We start from the raw sequence: 15717 nt of genomic DNA on the forward strand, positions 1-15717 counted from the left end.
TCGGAAGGCATTAGAATCAGAAAGCTTCAGTGGAATGGATAAAACTGATGACATGACGACACACCTCTTGTCCTCCCTTACGAAGGGCCAATGAAGGGGCATGTTTACAGAAATGGATGATAATTCATTTTGAAGTTCGAACTGGAAAGAGGCAGGCAGTGGCTTTCCGAACTGTGCTTCCTCCTGAGAGCTGTAGCCACATGTCTTTGGCAGTGGCTGGACCCCTGAGCCCTCTCAGGGCTTGGGGATAGTGTCGGTTTGGTCTAAGAAAGTTACTACTTCCAGTTTCTAAGACTAATGAAAAACATTTCCCTCAAGAGTCTCCCAGCCTCTTGTTCAAGGCCACGGGCCCGCATCATCCCATCAGCCTTTGTCCCTGGGCAGCGCCCACCCTTCGCTGTCGTCCCGCCTTCCCCGGTGGTCTGCTCTGCTGCTGAGGCTCCTTGGAGTCTGAGGCCAGCCTGTAGCCTCCTCCCCTCATCTCAGGCACTGGCAAAGCAGCTCAGACAGACCTGGCGCACTCTCAGCGCCCCTGAGGAGGTCCCTGACCTGCCATGCTCCCGCAGCAGAGGTGGCCCTCCATGTTCCTGCTTGCTCGGCACCCTTTTCTCCAGCTTCAGCAGCTGGACTGTGCTTTGGGGAAGCAACCCCGGCTCAGCACCTTGTGTTGACCTCTTCCCCTGCCTGCATCGCCCACCTTCAGTTCAGGGCACATGACTCCATGTAGCCAATTGGAACATCACAAGGATTGGTCCTATGGGAGCTCAATATGACACTCAAATCAGGGGATTTTTTTTTTAAATAATTTTATTTTTTTAATGGGGCGACATCAATAAATCAGGATACATATATTCAAAGATAACATATCCAGGTTATCTTGTCGTTCAATTATGTTGCATACCCATCACCCAAAGTCAGATTGTCCTCTGTCACCTTCTATCTAGTTTTCTTTGTGCCCCTCCCCCCTTTCCCTCTCCCTCTCCCCCCTCCCCCCGTAACCACCACACTTCTATCAATATCTCTTAGTCTCACTTTTATGTCCCACCTACGTATGGAATAATGCAGTTCCTGTTTTTTTTTTCTGATTTACTTATTTCACTTCGTATAATGTTATCAAGATCCCACCATTTTGCTGTAAATGATCCAATGTCATCATTTCTTATGGCTGAGTAGTATTCCATAGTGTATATGTGCCACATCTGCTTTATCCAGTCATCTATTGACGGGCTTTTTGGTTGTTTCCATGCCACTGTGAACAATGCTGCAATGAACATGGGGCTGCATGTGTCTTTACGTATCAATGTTTCTGAGTTTTTGGGGTATATACCCAGTAGAGGGATTCCTGTGTCATAAGGTAGTTCTATTTTCAGTTTTTTGAGGAACCACCATACTTTCTTCCATAATGGTTGTACTACTTTACATTCCCACCATCAGTGTATGAGGGTTCCTTTTTCTCCACAGCCTCTCCAACATTTGCTATTACCTGTCTTGTTAATAATAGCTAATCTAACAGGTGTGAGGTGGTATCTCATTGCAGTTTTGATTTGCATTTCTCTAATAACTAAAGAAGATGAGCATCTTTTCATATATCTGTTGGCCATTTGTATTTCTTCCTGGGAGAAGTGTCTGTTCATGTCCTCTTCCCATTTTTTTTATTGGATTATTTGTTTGTTTGTTGTTGAGTTTTATGAGTTCTTTGTATATTTTGGATATTAGGCCCTTATCTGAGCTGTTATTTGAAAATATCATTTCCCATTTAGTTGGCTGTCTATTTTGTTATCAGTTTATCTTGCTGAGCAAAAACTTCTTAGTCTGATGTAGTCCCATTCATTTATCTTTGCCTTTACTTCTCTTGCCTTTGGAGTCAAATTCATAAAATGCTCTTTAAAACCCAGGTCCATGAGTTTAGTACCTATGTCTTCTTCTATGTACTTTATTGTTTCAGGTCTTATGTTTAGATCTTTGATCCATTTTGAGTTAATTTTAGTACAGGGGGACAAACTGTAGTCCAGTTTCATTCTTTTGCATGTGGCTTTCCAGTTTTCCCAGCACCATTTATTGAAGAGGCTTTTTTTTCTCCATTGTGTGTTGTTGGCCCCTTTATCAAAAATTATTTGACCATATATATGTGGTTTTATTTCTGGGTTTTCTATTCTGTTCCATTGGTCTGAGTGTCTATTTTTCTGCCAATACCATGCTGTTTTAAATCAGGGTATTTTGATGAAATTGTTGGCAAGGAGAATCTCCTTCCTCTGGAATGGACATGTAAGTGGGAAGATAGGTAGAGTGCTGGCAGCCATTTTACCACCACGAGGAAAGAACCCTCTTGAAAACAGACACCACAGAGGAAATAGGCCAGAGATGGAGAGAGAGAAATTCCTAAAGGTGTAATTTGAGAATCCTTGATTTAGTCATTTTTGAAGCCATCTCTTCCCCTGGACTTTTCAGTGAAATGAATCAATTCTCCTTTTGTGCTTCAGTCCATTTAAATTGGTTTGTGTCCCTTGCAATTCAAAGAGACTCGAGCCTGACCAGGCGGTGGCGCAGTGGATAGAGCGTTGGACTGGGATGCGGAAAGAGACTCGACTGGTCCACCATGTCCAGCCCAGACTCTCCTGGGCCCATGGGGACCTTCTTTTTTATTTATTTTATTTATTTATTTATTTATTTTTTTCCGAAGCTGGAAACGGGGATAGACAGACAGACTCCCACATGCGCCCGACCGGGACCCACCCGGCACACCCACCAGGGGGCGACACTCTGCCCACCAGGGGGCGATGCTCTGCCCACCAGGGGGCGATGCTCTGCCCCTCCAGGGCGTTGCTCTGTCACGACCAGAGCCACTCTAGCGCCTGGGGCAGAGGCCAAGGAGCCATCCCCAGCGCCAGGCCATCCTTGCTCCAATGGAGCCTCGCTGCGGGAGGGGAAGAGAGAGACAGAGAGGAAGGAGAGGGGGAAGGGTGGAGAAGCAGATGGGCGCTTCTCCTGTGTGCCCTGGCTGGGAATCGAACCCAGGACTTCTGCACGCCAGGCCGATGCTCTACCACTGAGCCAACTGGCCAGGGCCTTATTTCTTTTCTTTTTCTTTTTTAAGATTTTATTTATTATAGAGAGGGGAGAGAGAGAGAAAAAAGGGGGGAGGAGCAGGAAGCATCAACTCCCATATGTGCCTTGACCAGGCAAGCCCAGGGTTTTGAATTGGCAACCTCAGCATTTCCAGGTTGACTCTTTATCCACTGTGCCACCACAGGTCAGGCGGGACCTTTTGTATAACCCTCCCCTTTCTCTGGAAGATCCCAGGAATGTGGCGGCTTCCTGCTGGCCTCTATCGGTCGCTCCTCACTTAGACTAAGGGCTGGGGGGACCAAGGAAGCTAGGCCAGAAGGATGGAGGCAAACCATCCAGGAAAGGTGCTGGTGGGCAAGAGCTTGTGGAGCTGTGGGAGCCAGGGCAGGACAGTCACCTGGTCCCAGGGCATGAGGAAGCCCAAGCTGCAGCTGGGGAGATTTCATGAGGCCCTGAGATGAGTGAGACTTAAAGGGCTCGCGAGACCATCCTGTCCAGCTGCTGCTGTGCTGCCGAGGTGATCGAGGCCAGAGGGGCAGAGACTCCACAGGGCAAGGGGCTGAGAGGGACTCTTCTACTCAGAGATTGTAGGGAACAAGTGAGGCTCCAGCTTCAGCCTCCCCACCTTCTCCATCCCCTCCCCATCCCCATCCCCACCCTCAAGCCCATGCCTGCTGCTATCTCTCTGTGGAAGGCTTCCTTTGTGAAAAAGTTTCTGCCTAAAACAGCGTGAAAACATCACAGGCCTATACATTCCATTCCCAGTCACTATGCAAGAGGGGAAACTGAGGTCCAAAGAGGGGCTGGGATCTGCCGGAAATTGCACAGCGGTGTGGTCCCAGGCGCAGACTGGGCCGGGCATCTCCTGCTCCCGGGCTGGAGGGGATAGGGCAGGCAGCTGCTGTCATGCGGGTGAGGGCCAGCCATCTGACCAGGTGTCTGTGCATCTGTCCCCAGGCTGGGAGGGGTCAGAATGTTCTGTTACAAGTGCTCCTAGTTCCCCTGGAGAAGGAGCGGCCTCAGAAAAGAAGTCAGGCCTAAGACTGGTGGGACTTGCCACAGCTCACACAGTGAACAGGAAGCCTGGAAGCAGGGCTGAGCCCTGGCTGGGCCCCTGCAGTTGTGGTTCCCGGAGCCCTAGCAATGCAGGCTCCCGGTGATGGTTGGTGTGGGGTCTTCCACCCTTCCCAGCCCCCTCCCTTCCTCCACAGCTCCTGCTCTCATCCTCCCTCCAGGTCAGGGGTTGAGGACTTTGTTCAACCTCTCCTGGGACTGAAATGGGGATTCACAGACATTGGCACAGTGTCCACCTGTCAGCTGAGGGCAAGGGCACCCCTGCCCCCGATAAGGCCCTCGGTTAGAATTTGCCCCTGGGAGGACCAAGGACCTTCTTCAACAGCTGCCGGGAGCCTCCCCCCCCCAACCCAGCTGCCCATCCAAGCCAGGCCATGCTACTGAGAAGCCAACACTTCGGTCCCGCAGCCTGCAAGGGGATCCCCCACCCCAGGGCCCCCTGTCAGGCCGGCTGCGGGTAGACTGGGCCTGTGGTTCATCAAGCTGTGCCCACGGGCAGGGCTGGCAGGGCTGGCAGGGCAGAGTCCATGGTGCCCAGACTTAGCCTAAGGTCAGCACTTTGCTGTTCAACTTTGGGGCTGAGGTCAGGGCTTCGTGATGCGAATTCACTGACATTTGGTTTGGGCCCTGGGAAAGATCCAGGCTCTGCTCAGGAGGCCGAAGGAGGACACGGCACACAACCTGGGCCTGGGCTGCTGAAACCACACTGATGTCCTCCTGGCAGCAGCTAGACGGGCGCTGGCTGGGCGGTGATGGACTGGGGCTGAGGGGGTGGGAAAGAGGTGGGGAGAGGTCATATTTTCCAGTTGAGAACAATCAGATTAAAGGGCATAGACTGTGCTGCATGGGTCTAGATTGCTTTCTAGAAAGATATGACCAATTTAATGAGTACATCCAAGACCCTAGCAGTACACTGTTTCCTCCCGTCCTGACAGGACTGTTTTATTGTCTTCACCTGACTGTTAGTGTAATAGGCTCGTAAGGAAGCCCTCTCAGGCTGTGTGCACTTATGTTTCTTTCATCGTCAGGGAGAGTCTTCACTTTCCCCAGCAACGCCCCGCTGCGTGTGCCTCTGGGGGTGCCGGTCGAGCTGGGGCCAGGTCCCGACATTGCCACACGTGAGCAAGAGTGTGTGGCTGCTGCCAACAGCGTCCCCCTCCCACGTGGTTCCTAATCTGTAGCTGTTCTCTTGACATTTATGGCAGAAAATGTCATCACACACACAGGTCATGTGTTCCTTTGCCCTCCTTTATTGTCTCGCTGCCAGCACCCCCTGTTTCGTCAGTACTGGAGCCCTCGCCCCTTTGTGTGGCCTGCCTGGCATCTCATCTGGGGGAAGGTCCCTGGCCTTCCACCTCGCGTGGCATCTGTGCAACAGTGGGGGGAGGGCACTAAGGTCAGATACCTGAGGTTCTATTGTATTGTCATTTACAGGGTGAGGGACAGAGCCACAGCCTTCTTCCCCACTGCACCCCCATGGCCTGTGCTCTTAACCTCCACACCACCCCACCTCCAGTTTAAAAAGAAAAAAAAAATCCTTGATTTGGAATATTTATATCCCAGAGCTAATCAGAAAGCCTTGGGGGGGCAGGACCCCAAATGGGATTCATACTGATTAGACGTTGCCCTTTATCACAGTTTCAGACCCTCCCCGCCTTCACTGACATTTAATGTAAAATTCAGCCGGCTCCTGAGATGTTTCACCTCAGAGCCTGTGTTAACTCCAGGCTGGGACATCGCAAGAAGTCACAGGAGGGTGTAGGGTAGGGAACAGAGTTAGTTCGTTCATAAATTAAGACTGTAATTAATCACTGAGGTTCTAAGCAGGCTTTGTTTCTCCCTTTTCCTTTCTTTGTTCTCCCGAGGAGAACTGGGGGGCGGGGAGGGGCAGCCCCTTGGTCTGCTGGCTTCTGCCCAGCTGTGCCATCTAGCTGGGGTAACTCTGTCAGGTCTGGTTCAAACACACGCCTGGGTTTGTTTCTTCCACCATTCCAAAGCCAGAGCACAAGCAAAACCTGAGGGTGAGTGATGTTATCCTTGAAACCCTCCAGGAACGGATAGGAAGCCAGATGCCCTCACCTGTCAGACTGGCTTTCCTGCCAGGCCTGGGACAGTCCTGGTGTCTCCAGTGAAGCCACACCCAAGGCCATCTTTTTGTGTGTGTATGTTTTGGATAAAAGCTTTTAAAATCATCTCTCAGAACAAGAAGTCTGGATGTAGGTCATCTCTGGCTGTTCTGCAGCTCAACAGTGCCTCCTCTGCCCACCTCCTTCCCCTTGGCTGTCCTCAGGATGTGGGCTTCACATCCTCAAGCTGGATGCCGCATGGCCACAGAACGGCTGCTGCAGCTCCAGGTATCATTAGTCTTCCCAGGCAGGTAGCAGGGAAATCATGGCTTCATTCTCTATTTTATGCAGGTAGCCCCCTTATACCTCATTGGCCAGAAAGTGGGTCTTGTTGCTGTCCTCAGTGGCCAAAGAACTGGGAAAGAGGACAGGCATTGCTGTGATTGGCTTAAACTAGTCATGATTCATGTACTGGGCTGGGATGGTTTGCTACCTAGAGAAAGTCAGGACTGTTAGCAAAAAGGGGGCACCTATGTGGGGTAGTCAGCTAACAATGCTGTGTATTTTCTCAGTGAAACTCGAAACAGTCCACTGAGGTGGGGCTTAGTATTCTTCCCATTTTACAAATGATGAAACAGAGACTCAGAGCCATTTAGTACCTTGTCCAAGATCACATGACTGGGAACAACTAGAGGTGTAATCCTGGGTCTGTCTCTGAGAGCGCGCTCTGAGAATGTAGCCACCACAGGCCGTGAGCCTCCTGGGGGAAGGAACCACGTTTTCTTCACCTTTGTATTTCTACAGCGTCTTCCAGTTGATGGAGCCCCAGTTGCATTCATTTGAAGACAGATTTGTTTAGTTTTGATACTTGCTGTTTTGAAATATATTTTAAAACCAAGAGAGTACAAACTGGCCAACACTACCTTTAGAAAACACACCTATCTCTCCTCTTGCATTGTTTTCCACGTACCCATTCTGGGTTCCTAAAGTTCTGGGAAGAATTCCAATGTAAATATCACCAAGGATGGAAATTTGGGGGAAGGAGAGGGGGGTGAAAGAATAATTGAGGCCCTGAGAGTGTCAGTTCCTCGTTAACCATGGAGCCACGGAAAATTCTTTGTTTCTGCCTGTTGGCTTCTTGCCTCCAGGATCTGGGAGGGTATTGCCCTTGGCCCACTTCCTGGTCAGGTCACAGATGGTTGATCAGAGCAGGGGTGTCTGGGAAGCAGAGGACAGGACCAGACTGGGTCCCTGGGAGTGGATGCAAGAAAAAGATGGGTATCTGTGGCCCAGTAGGCCCACTCTGACCACTCTGCATACTCTAGTTCACTTAGCACTCATAATGACCTGTGGAATTGGGACTACTATGTTTCCCATTTTATAGCTGAGGTAACTGGGATTCAGAGTGGTGAAGTCACCTGTCCAAGATCACACAGCAGAGTTAAGATTAAAAACCAAAGCCCATGGACTTCTCAGGTGGAGTTTTTTTCCCCAGTCAAGGGTAATTACTATCTTGGGAACCTTGAAGAGAGTACTGAGGGCATGTTGAGGGCCAAGGGGGTTCCTGGCCCATCCTCAGAGCTTTCACCAGGCCACTTGACTCAGTGATCACGAGCAGGAGCCTTGAGTCAGAGCCATGTTAGGACCTTAGCCTTGTACTGTTTAGGGACCTGAGGCAAGGGATATGCTACTCTTCTTTCTACCCATGACACAATGGTTAAAAGCCTGGGCTCTGGGACCAGATGGCCTGGGTTCAAAGCGCTACTCTCCCATGTACAAGTTGTGTGGTCCTTACCTCATGGCACAACTCTGTAAAGTGGGAGCACAAGAAAATCTGCTCTAAAGGCTGTTTGTAAAGATTAAACGGTGCACTCAGCCCAGTGCTCGGCACCTAACAGCACTGAGGCTGCATTAGCTATTATTTTATACCCTCAGAGCATGTGAGGTGCCCAAGGCAGACCTCCCCTTCAGGATACCAACCTCCCCTCCTACCCAGCAGCTAGATTTGTGAACAAAAGTCCCAGAAGGGCCTAAACTGATTTGGATATGCCAATGAGGTGGGTGTGACTCCAGGAAATTAAAGGCAAATGGAATGCAACTTGCAAATGTAGGCATTTTCATGGAGAGTAGTTGATGGAAGCCGAGGACTGAGCCCCTCTGTAGCTCCCCTCCCACCCCCACTCCCCCTACCGTGGTCCAGAAGGCCAGCACACCCAGCCACTCTGAAGAGACCACACTCACTGGTCACACAGATTCCTGGGTCAGCTGGGCCTGGGCTGGGTCTGCCATGTCATGGCCTCAGGGAGGGAGTCCAGAGAAGTAAAAGACATGCAAGGTCACCCATAGGGCTAGCAACAGGGCAGAGAGCCCCGCCTGTGTGTCAGCCCGCGGGCTGACCACGTACCACGCATCAGGTGTCTTGGGCCCAGTGCCCAGCTCTGGGTACCTTTGCCAACTTCCCTAACCTCTCTTGGCCCCACCTGAGGATGTGAAAAGGACCCAGAGTACTGGCACTGACCTGGAGAGAGGGAGCGCACAGGCTCTGGGCCACAATGACAGGATATCCCCGGGGAATTGGGCTGGCCGCCACGCAGGGAACACCAGGGCGGAGACCTGGCACCACTGATGAGAAGCCTGAAAGGGCAGTGGGGAGGGAAGGCCAGCATAGCCCGGGCCCTGTGTTGTAAAGCACAGGCCAGGGTCCTCATGGATACCATGACTACAGGTAGTGAGGGGCCCACAAAGAGACCTGAGTTTTTCCTCTGCCCCCAGCCCAGGAGTCAAGGGCAGGCCCAGGTCTCCAGCCACTTCAGCCTGGTTTCGCGCCTGACTGGGCAGTGTGAGCAAATTCCTACCAGGAATCTCATGAGCTCCAGATACCATCTGTCCCAACCTCACTGCACAGAGACCCTGGGTGCAGAGGGCAGAGGTCTTTCTCAGATTCTGTGCCCAGGGTAGTGCCCAGGAGGGCCCAGCCTTGCTTGAGGACTTGCCCAGCGCCCATTGCTCAGCGCCAGGCCTGGAGGCACCCTCTTGGTGAGGCTGAACCAGCTGCCCCTGTTCTCACACACAAGGGACAGGGACAGCACTTCAGGCCCATGGACTGACCAAGGCAAGCTTTGCCCTCAGGTGCCCCCAGGCCAAAGGCCTTCCCCACACCAGGAAGCAAGTTTCAGATCTCCAATTCCTTTTCAAGTCATGCCTGAGGTTTACAGCCTGGTCTGGTGTAACCATTTACAAGGCAAATAGGGGTTTTGTGTTTTATCTTTTTACAACCCACTACCAGCTGAGGCCCTGTGGGCATACCGGTCAGGCATGGCCTGGAACAAGCCCCCTCCCAACCAGGCAGGGCCTCTTACCTCATTGGCCAGGTGCTGAGAGGCACAGCCCTAGACTAACAGAGGGAGTATGCTTTGGGGCCAGATATTGTAGCAGAGAAAGAAGCCCAGAGCTGGGAGGGAATCCCACCCACTGTGTGACCCTGGGCAAACTGCAGCCTCTCACGGGGCCTTAAACCCCTAGGCATACAATAGGAGTGTTAAGACTGATATATCCCTTAGGTAGATATATGTTCACATCTCGTGGATATGATTATACTCATTTAGTCTTTCACTTTCCAGTATTTGCACCCTATTTCCTTTTCTTCTTTTATTGCACTGGCTAGAAACTTGCTCATTAACCAATGTTTTTGAGAGTCTAGTAAGTATCAGAGCAGGGGCTAGGCACTGAGATAAAATGAAGAGTGCTATGGACTCAGTTTTGTCCTCAGGAGATTCCCAATCTAGAGGGAAACTTTATAATAATTTGAGATGATTTAAAAGCAGCTCCTGTCCTGGAGGGACACGCAGCTTGGATGTTGCAGATGAGGATTCAGGCAAATACAGAGAAGCACAAATGCCGGGTCTCTCAGGAGGCTCCCATTTCAGGATGTTACAGATTCAAGGTCTGTATGCCCAATGTTTCATTTAAATTTTTAAAAATTTATTCATTTTAGAGCCTGACCAGGCGGTGGCGCAGTGGATAGAGCGTCGGACTGGGATGCGGAGGACCTAGGTTCGAGACCCTGAGGTCGCCAGCTTGAGCGCGGGCTCATCTGGTTTGAGCAAAAAGCCCACCAGCTTGAACCCAAGGTCGCTGGCTCCAGCAAGGGGTTACTCGGTCTGCTGAAGGCCCGCGGTCAAGGCACATATGAGAAAGCAATCAATGTACAACTAAGGTGTTGCAATGCTCAATGAAAAACTAATGATTGATGCTTCTCATCTCTCTCCGTTCCTGTCTGTCTGTCCCTGTCTATCCCTCTCTCTGACTCACTCTCTGTCTCTGTAAAAAAAAAAAAAAAAAAAAAAAAAAAATTCATTTTAGAGAAGGAGGAAAGAGAGAAGAGCAGGGAGCATCAACTCCCATATGTCCCTTGACCAGGTAAGCCAGGAGTTTCGAACCTGCGACCTCAGGCATTCTAGGTCAACGCTTTATCCACTGCGCCACCACAGGTCAGGCACCCAGTGTTTCAAAAGGCCAATATTTAAAACGTCAGAGTCTGGGTGGAGTAGGGAAAAGTTTATTGATCTAGAAGGTGTCTGCTTGCAAAGATGGGGTCTTATAGCTTCCCCAAATCTATCTTAAGAGAGCCCAGAATTCAGTCTTCTTTTATGTTCAGGGAAGAAAAAACGGGCGAGATGGGCAGTATGTGACACCCAGGCACTAACAGAATCCAAGGAAGAGGGGCTGAGTTGGGGGAGGGGTCTCTAAATCTCTTTGTTCCCCAGTCCCTTGACCACTGCTGATCTGAGTCAGTCTGGAGGCTTCTGTAGATCTTTGCCAAAAGCTCCAGCCTCAATCAGAATTCATCTAATAATTAGCGTATTTATTCCCTTGAAGGCAGTGGGAGAAATGCAGGCTAGATATAAGAGTCACTCTGTTACAAGGGGTCAAAGAGGACTTCCTGAAGAAGGGGGCATTTGAGCTGGGCTTTGACGAGTGAGGAGGGTTTAGACAGGAGCAGATGAGAAGAACAAGTAGAGGTAACAGCATGAGCAAAGACCAGGAAGGCGGAAATCTTGGAGCAGGGATGGGGAAAACAGGTCAAAGTGACTGAAGTTCAAGGTGCTGAGGGGGCAGGGCTGAGAACCTCATCTTAATTGGGAAGACCATAGGGAGCCATGGAAGACACTTGAGCAAGAGAGTAGCAACATGGCTGCTTCAGGAAGAGGAATCTGGTAGCAGCAGCAAGAGGAGGCAGGCCAGGAAAGAGCAGGCACACCCTCACATGATACACTCCCCCCTTCCTGAGGTCCAGCGGGTGTCTCTGTCCACCACTGGGAGGGAGAGGACGACTTCCTATCTTCAGCCTGGCCTAGGAGATAAGGGGGCAAGGACAGGAAGTTGCCTAAAGAAGCTGAGAAGTGAGCAGCCTGGCCGGAGGCCCCCACTCCAGCCTTGTGCAGGCGTTCCTGCAGAGGTGGATGCACAGGGAAGGAGGCCATCGGGCCAGGTGTCCCGGGCCAGTAGAGGGGTCCTGGGTGCCTGCTCTGTCCTGCGGCTGACAAGTTTCTCCTTCCCCAGGCCCTCGAGGCCAGTGTGCTCCCCTTCTCAGGGAGCGGCTCTGGAGTGTTTCTGCCTTTGCTCAGTCATTCAAACACCCTCCCTGACATCTCCTGGGAACCGAGGTGAGCTGGGCCAGGTGCCTGCCCTCGAGGTTGTGGACAGGCAGTGAACCCCAGGGTGCTATGGGCTTGATGGGATCATAAGGGCTACAGGAGCCCCGTCGGCCTCAGGGTTGAGGGGCGGCTTCCAGGCCTTAAGGACTAGTAGGAGTGAGCACTGAAAGCAGGGCTGCTCCCGCAGAGGGGACAGCCTGCGCAAGACCTTCCCATGCGCAGCAAACTCGAGTGGCCCCAGAGTGGCAATGTGGAGGCAGGAAGTGGTGAGGACGAATGGTGGGCTGAGAAAGCTGACACCTCCTGAGGGCCAGGGCTGAGGGGAAGGGAGAGCGGGGGTCGCCCTCTTTGAGGACAGGGTTGGAGGGTGGCTCCAGGCCAGGTGGGCCCCTAGGACCGGGAGAAGTGTGGAGGGGGGTGCGGCAGAGACTTGCTCAGGAGTCCTCAAGCCCGAAATTTCAAAATAAAAGTACTTGGGTTTGGGGTCCCCCACCCTGACCAGCTGGGAGCCAGTCTTCCCTGCCCTCCTCCAGAGGGAGACTGCTAAAGTGGGTGGGCGGGGCGCTCCGACAGTGGACAGCAGGGGCGCTGGGAGCCTGGGACACCTGCCCGTGAGTCCCGATGACCCTGGGAAGAGGAGGGAGATTCCCGGGTTTCTAGGGCCATTTGCATCTCGAGTCAAACCCATTTACAAACCAAACTGGGGTGAAAGAGTAACCACAGCCTGTCTTCTTGAAGGATGGCCACTGCCTGGACCACTCCCCCTGCCCACCCTGCCTTGACATGACAGCTAGTGAAACTGAGGCTAAGAGACGGGCAGGAACCTCCAAGGCCTCAAGGCTAACTTGACTTTGCACAGGCTATTCCCTCGGCCTGGAACACCTTTCCCTCCCTTGTTCCTTCAGATTTCAGCAAAAGTGTCACTTCCTCCAGGAGCTGTCCCCCACCTCCCCGCCTGGGAGGCATCTCCCCGCCCTGCCATGTGCTCTAGGCGCCACTGACCGCCCTGCGGTCTGTTTGTACCTGTGTTTGCTTGGGATTAGCGACTCTTCTTGGGAGTGAGCTCAGGGAGAAGGACCATCGCTGCAGGGCCTGGCATTGTGCCCCTGCAGACTGGGTCCTTGATAAATGTTTGGGAAGGAAGGAAAGAAGGGAGGGAAGGAGGGAGGGAAGAAAAGAAGGAAAGAAGAAAGTAAGCAATCTGTGACAGGGTTAGAACCCAGATCTTCTGCCTCCAGCCCTCCCAAACCCAGGCCCTGCACCTGTCCCCTGAACTATTACTGAAGACCCTTCCCTAGGGCAGCGGTGGAGCCCCGGTACAGCCAGGCTATCCTAGTGTCACTCCCTGGCCTTGGAGGAGACTGTCCTTGCCCTGGCCACCAGGGAGTTCCAGCTGAAGCTCTGCCTTGGCCTTCCTGGCTCCCTGTCCATTTGAGTCCCATTGTCTCTCTGGGCCTCAGTTTCCCCTTGTGTACAAGGGGGAGGTAGGCGCTGATCTATGGGGCTTCCTTCAGAGACAGTCAAAAGTGTGCAGGGAAGAGTGTGAGCACACAGGTTGGGGTAGCCAAGGAAAGGAGCTTCCAAAGTGGGGAGAAGCTTTAGGGAGAAGAGCTGCAGGAGCCGTCGGCCAGAGAACAGCGTGAACAATGAGGGGAACTAGGGTGTGCAAGGCTAGTCTGGGGCAGCTTGAGATCAGCTGGTCTACATATGGGTAGGAGCCAACTGGTAAATGGCTGTGATCGCTGGATTGAAGAGTTTGGACTTTGTCCTGCTGCTAATAGGGAGCTCAGGAGGGTTCTTGAGCAGAGGAATAAAGTAATGACAATACCAGCTCAGTTGGGCAATCTTCATATATGGAGGTAAGTCAGAGGCAGAGAGGCCAGGAACAGAAGGTCCAGCTTGAGAGAGGAGGTGGGGCTGAGGTCAGGTGGTGACATTAGGCAGAAGGCAGGGGCAATGGAGCATGCAGGAGAACACCTTTCTCTGCCCAGTCAGAACTCGACTGACCTTGTACGTTGGGAGGGACTCCCAGACAGGCAGGCTGCTGGGGTACTTAGGAGACTGGCTCTGGAGTCAGACTAGCCCGGGTTTGAATCCCGATGAGTGCCCTTGAGCATGTCACTAAGGCTCTTGGAGCCTCTCAGAACCTTTCTTTTTCGATGAAATGGGGACAGGGCTGGCTACGTAATTTGCAGGGCCCAGAGCAAAATGGAAATGTGGGACCCGTCTAAAAAAAGGGAAAACGTGCCGTTAAAGATACTAAAATACAAAACTTTTCCTCTTTTCTGCAGTCCCTCCTTTACTGGCTTTAGTGTTTTTCTTATTTGCTATTTAATCTTCTAAGTAACAAAAAATTCAAAGTTTAAATTATTAACATGAATTTTACCATTCATTTTTATTTTGTGAAATAAAAGCAATATTAAATATTAAAAGCAATATTAAGCCTGACCAGGCGGTGGCGCAGTGGATAGAGTGTAGGACTGGGATGCTGATGACCTAGGTTCGAGACCCCGAGGTCACCAGCTTGAGTGTGGGCTTATCTGGTTTGAGCAAATCTTACCAGCTTGGACCCAAGGTCACTGACTTGAGCAAGGGGTTACTCGGTCTGCTGAAGGCCCGCGGTCAAGGCACATGTGAGAAAGCAATCAATGAACTAAGGTGTTGCAACAAAAAACTGATGATTGATGCTTCTTCTCATCTCTCTCCGTTCCTGTCTGTCTGTCCCTATGTATAGCTCTCTCTGACTCTCTCTCTGTCTCTGTAAAAAAAAAAAAAAAAAAAAAAAAAGGCAATATTAAGAGCACTTCATATGTGTAGTCACTAAAATTACACAAATTGTATTTCGTAGCCTGTCACACATGCATATTTTGTTTTGACCAGAACCGTGGGAACGCTGCACAGCTCTTACTCACATGTTTTATTTCACTTCTTTTTTTTTATTTTAAATGATTGATTTTAGAGAACGAGAGACAGGAACATCTATCTGTCTGCACTCTGACTGTGGATGGAACCCACAGCCTTTGTCCATCGAGGTGATCCTCCAACCAGCTGAGCTATAAGGCCAGGCTACTTCACTTCTTGATATGCACACATCCTACCCCAACTCTACTGCAGGCTTACTGGTGGGTCAGGAAGGACTGAAAGGACAGGGAGCTCTCGGGTGCCCTATCTTTCCCTTTCCTTTTGGGCATCATTTTTAATATAAGTGGTTGGTGAATTCAAGGAAATAACGTGAGTAGCGTGGTTGGTTGGAGCATCATCCGGATACACCAAGGTTGCAGGTTTGATCCTTGGTCAGGGCACATAAAAGAATCAACCAATAAATGCATAAGTAAGTGGAACAATGAATCTCTCTCTCAATCTCTAACTGACACCATATGGTATCTTGTCTCAATTTCTTATTTCACATAGACTTCTTTTCCTCCCTGCTCTCCCACCACTATATTTCAGGTGATGTTCATTCTAGTGCTCTAACTCTGGTCTTAGCACCCATGGTCCTCCTGGGTCAACGCTTAAAGTTTCAAGCGAGAGTTAGGTAGGCTCTGCTCATTTGCCTATGGCTGAGTGAGTCCTCATCAGGGCCCTTCCTGTCTACCCAGCTGGAGTGCGGGAGGTTCCATGGCTTCCCTCTTCAGCCCCAAACACACAGCTACCTGTACACACCTCTACCTAGAGTCCTCCAGACCCTTCACACTCCACTGGGTCCCCAATGCACTCCTTGACTCCTCTCAGGACCTCAACCTGCTGCTTCTCCACCTCAGGGCTGAACCTCTCACCTACTTGTTAGTGAAGCCAGAAACTCAGAGGTTGGCTGTGACTCCTCACTTCCTCTCATCCCTGAATCTAACCCATTA

The sequence above is a fragment of the Saccopteryx bilineata genome, chromosome 2 (genome assembly GCF_036850765.1).
Source record: "Saccopteryx bilineata isolate mSacBil1 chromosome 2, mSacBil1_pri_phased_curated, whole genome shotgun sequence".
NCBI lineage: Eukaryota > Metazoa > Chordata > Mammalia > Chiroptera > Emballonuridae > Saccopteryx > Saccopteryx bilineata.